Source organism: Rutilus rutilus, assembly GCF_951802725.1.
Source record: "Rutilus rutilus genome assembly, chromosome: 2".
Taxonomy (NCBI): Eukaryota; Metazoa; Chordata; class Actinopteri; order Cypriniformes; family Leuciscidae; genus Rutilus; species Rutilus rutilus.
The window spans coordinates 28,853,350-28,858,416 of record NC_140210.1 but is presented as its reverse complement, the minus strand read 5'-3'; the positions used below and the strand labels follow the sequence as shown (position 1 = coordinate 28,858,416).

General features: G+C 34.7%; 1 long non-coding RNA gene across 1 annotated transcript; it reads right to left on the bottom strand.

Annotated features, from left to right (window-relative positions):
* Positions 1 to 413: 413 nt before the first annotated feature.
* Positions 414 to 2,099, bottom strand: LOC311286202. The gene is made up of 3 exons (XR_014626505.1): positions 1,763 to 2,099; positions 1,192 to 1,271; positions 414 to 1,006 (listed from the first exon to the last, which is right to left on the bottom strand). It is a non-coding gene; the product is annotated as an uncharacterized lncRNA (long non-coding RNA).
* Positions 2,100 to 5,067: the final 2,968 nt, after the last annotated feature.

Sequence of the window (5,067 nt, the reverse complement as noted above, 5' to 3'; positions counted from 1 at the left end):
TATTAAAACATTAGGTTTCAGTAATGATTTGCACTTATAACAACTAATGTAGACAATTTTATAATTATGAAATTGTGTATTTCCATGTTTAATTATGTGATATACTCTAATTATGCATACCGCTATGGTGACTTTCTGCTACCCTTCCTTGATTCATCCAGACCAAATCTAAATTCCACTACACTCTTAAAAGAAATGGTTCTATTTAGAACCAGAAATGGTTCTATCACCCGCTTCATATATGGAACTCCAAAATGGTTCTATATAGAACCACTTTAATGGGTTCCATAAAAAGAACCCCAAATGGTTCTTTGAATCCACGTTAGATGGTTCTATATAGAACCATGTAAGGGTTCTTTATTATTAGAGGAGTTAATTATTATTGAATAAGAAAATATAACCAATCCAGAAAATTCAAAAAGTTTAAATTTATTCAATTGATTATACAAAAATATTAGTGTCATATTTAAAATTGCACCTCTATATACTCTGTATTAGAAAGCAAATTTAACATTTACATTTAAGATGTTTAATTACATTTAACCATTTAGTTTTAATTATTTCATTTAAGCATTTTCACTTTGCAATAAACATACATAAGCTTGTTTATGTACATATACAGTACTTAACTTTTACACATCATTATTGATATTTGACAATGCAGATAAAAATCAATACATGAACAGTTAAAACATCTATTAAATAGCACTACAATTTACACAAGTTGACTGTACATTTTCAGTACAGGTATTGGTGTTCTTGTGTCATGCTCGTGTAAGTTTAAGCATATATTTTTGAATAAAACTCATTGTGTGCTTAATGTCAACCGGGTATTGCACATTGAAAAGAAAATAGACTGCAAACAGGCATTCCACAGCCTGTGTCATGTCAATGTCTGTCTCTCTTATGATGTTCACATTGTCCATTATAATGCTGACACTTTCAGCCTTGAGCAGGATCAGGAGAGCCGGTAATCAGTAGGACGTGGTGTAGGACCTTTGGGTTCCTGTAAAACAAACGAAGGAAGAGACTGAGTAAATTATAGGGTACATATTTTTATTTTTTTTAAATGTTACAAATTTGGCATAAGGGTGAGTAAACTGACTAATATGTCTATACTTGCATGAACAGTTCCTTTAATTCAAGTCAAGTGCATCAAATGTTAATGAAACTACAGAAAACTATACTTACACTATCTACACAGTAGAGGAAGCTGGCGTTTTCTTTAAATAGTGCTGGCAATAAAATGAGTGCAGCATTCCTAACGGGACCTACAAACAGATAAAAAAATCAATTAAAGGGATAGTTTACCCAAAAATGAAAATTCTGTCATCATTCACTCACTCATTTTAAACCTATATAGCTTTCCATCTTCAGCATAACACAAAAAAATATATTTTGAAGAATGTTGGTAACCGAACAATGCTGGTACCCATTCACTTCTATTACATGGACACCAAACCAATGCAGGTCAATGGGCACCGCCGTTTTTCGGTTACCATCCTTCTTCAAAATATCTTCTTCTGTGTTCTGAAGAAGAAAGTCATAAAGATTTTAAATGACAAGAGTTGAGTAAATGATGACAATTTTTATTTTTGGGTAAACTATTCCTTTAATATTTGCATTATTTGAATACATGTTTTCACTCATACAATTTATAGGAGCTACAACCTTTTCATTGACAATCCAAACAATGCAACTTTACACTTGGCATGGAACAGATACTGTAGGTTGGATGGGGGAAAATATATGGTGTTGTTACCTTCTGTGGTTTCCTCTGCTGGTCCAATGAGATTGGCGTAGAGTTTTTTTTTTTTTTTTACTTCCTTCTTTTGCACTCCTGATGATGTGTGGGGCCATTTCATTCAGAGATGTTTCCATGTTCTTCGCCAAGTCTGTTCCAAACCTCATTGTCAGTTCATGCAGCATCTTAAAAACAAACATTTGTTTACTTCAGGTGCTTATTTCCAAATTACACACTTTCAGCCAAACAAGTTCCATGGTCAGCATGGACTGGAGGTTGCAACTGACTACTATATAGTGATGTTTTTCCGAGACAGAATGTTCAATAAGAAAAATAGTGGGTGTGGTAAAGTAATCAAAATGACTACAGGCGTTGAATTTGATTGAAACATCAATCTTAAAAACTGATGTATCACTTAACCAAATACCACCTGTGAACAAGCAGAATCTTTATATGCATGGTTCTCTTCTACATTTTGCACTCTGAAATAATTGTCAACATGTGTTTCATGTTAATACAAATTTAATCTGCCTTCGACATCAGATTTATTGAACTGAACTTGCCTCTTGTTGTTGACTAAGTCCCTCAGAATCTGTTTGTCCAGCACACTTCCTTTTAATCCCATACTTCTTCATATGCAGGATCAGGGGCGTAATTTGTGGGGGGGTTGGGGGGGTTGGGGGGGGGAGATAACCCCCCCAATATTTAAATATATGCATTACAACCCCCCCAATATTTATACCATGATCACATGAAAAGGAGGCATCAGGAGGCATACCCAAACTTCAACCCCCCCCAATGTTCAAACCAAATCTACGCCCTTGTGCAGGATGATCGATGAGCTAACCAAGGGAATCCTTTCTTTTTAAAATTTGTTTCTAAGGCATTCCAACAAGGTATCCTGTAGACACATTTATACTTTCTTTTTAAAATATTTTTTTTCTGTGTGAGATTTTTTAATGAGCAATGATCTCAATATTTTCACAATATTAAAAGAACTGCAATGTTCATACATAACCAGGAGCTGCCATCCTTCAAACATGGAAAGCGGGTGATCAAACTCCCCAGAACATCTCCATACGTTTTATGATTTGGGTACCTAAGAAACATAATCAAATATATTATTTCAGTACCCAACAAGCACCAAGTTTAAAATAAAATACATTTAACTGTTATAAAATACAATGAAATACAATACTGTACCAGGTGTGCTTAGTGATGCTGTCAAACAACACTTGAATCAGTAATGCATGGATGTGAGACTTGTCTCTGAATACTTTTGCATCAATGAGGTTTATAGTTTGAAGCCAGTGGCACGTGTCATCTAACATTACTGACCATTTATCAACCATCTGAGGATAAAAGAAAACAGAACATAAATAACACTTCACAAACCAACTATGCATTAAACACACCTAAAAATGTATGGCTTTAGAACATTTGAATGCTAAATTTAACCATGTGCTATCATCACTTTAATCCAGCAGCATGCGTCACAGTAAACATAGACGAACACTGCAACTGTGCACAGTTTTAATGCAGACCGGCCGGAAGTTTTGAACTGTAACGTTAGCATTGTCCACTTTCCTGTTGAGTTTAGCTCCAACCCTGATAAAACACACCTGAACAAGCTAATCAAGATCTTCGTTTGTTCTGGGTTGGAGCTAAAAACTGCACGAAAGTAGAGCTCGCGGGCCAAAGTTAAGAACTAACGTTAACAGTTAACTTACACCTGTTAACATAGGCCTGGGAAAAATACTCGCCGCAAACTGAGTATGTGTGAAACTGCGACACACATTCACATATCATACACCTCCGTCTTCCACCCGGTTCGCTTTAATTTGAATCGGCGCCGTTTATTTGAACAACGAGCGCGCGCGTCATTGAAATTGAAATTCACGCTTCTGACTCGAAGCTCGTCTCCTTATAACACAGCTATCTTATTGTAGTTGACAATTTCATTAACATTAACAAGGAAATAAAGGGAGATTGTATATTAATTTAAAAACAGGAGCAAAATCTATTTAACAGGGCTTTCTGAACCGACGGCTGACGAAGCCCGTCACAACAGCAGTGCTTTTACTGAGGTAAATTTTGCTTCTTCTAGTATCAGTAACACAAGGACTGCTCTAACCAATATAAATATTAACTCCAATACTACATATTTCAATTAGGGCCGGGACTCGATTAAAAAAATTAATCTAATTAATTAGAGGCTTTGTAATTAATTAATCGAAATTAATCGCATTTTAATTGCATATAAATTAGGGCTGTCAATCAATTAAAAATAATTGTGTTGAACATGTTATTGAAATAATGTTCAAATGTTCAAAGGGTGAGCATTGAAATAATTGTGCCTAGCAAATAATCAATACAATACAATTGAACATTATTAAATTATTGAACATTATTAAATTATACATTTGATATTAAACATTAAATTATAAACATTATTTACACTTGCTTTACAGGTTTTTAACATTACTTCGAAAATGCTGAAATTTAAAGTTTGAGATGTTTTTCATCTGTTTTAGAAAGTATTTTTAGACTTTTGTTTTTTCAGAATAAAACTTGTTTTACAATCTTGAGCATGTGTTATATTTTTATTAAATGTGTTTAATTAAGCCATTGCTGCAAGTAATTTGACAGTTAACAATATTTTAGTGTACAGTTAATCACAAATTCAGTCAGCATTGTCATGACTCATTATCCCATGATGAAAGCCAGGTAATACGGTGAAACAACGTCACGATATCAACGTTGATTCAATTTGCAAAACCGAAGCATAATTCATCATTGGTTCAACAATGTCGACATACAATCTTTATTCACCCATATTGAAAGAAGACACGGGGAAACAACGTCACGAAATCAACAATGAAACAACGTCACGATTTCAACGTTGATTCGTTTTGCACAATCGAAACATAATCCAACATTGATTCGACCTTGGTCCCTTACGTTCACCGGTGAATCAACGTTGAAATGCCGGCTGTTTTTTTATAAGTAAATGTTCCAATCAATGATCCAGGCAGCGCCAGCGCGTTCTCGTCTCCCTCCTTCATTCATCAATTCGACTGAATTGTGGCTAGAACGGCTCCAGGTTCAAAGGTCAATACGGAATGGATTAATCTGCGTTATTTTTTTTAACGCGTTATTTTTTCTCAGATTAATTAATCGAAATTAACGCGTTAATGTCACGGCCCTAATTTCAATAAAATCATTTCAAAAATGTAAAAACTTAACTTACCTGAGTGCATGAGCGGGCAGAAATGGTGGACTCCTCAGTTTGCAAAATTAACTGTCACTTGTCTCGAATCTCG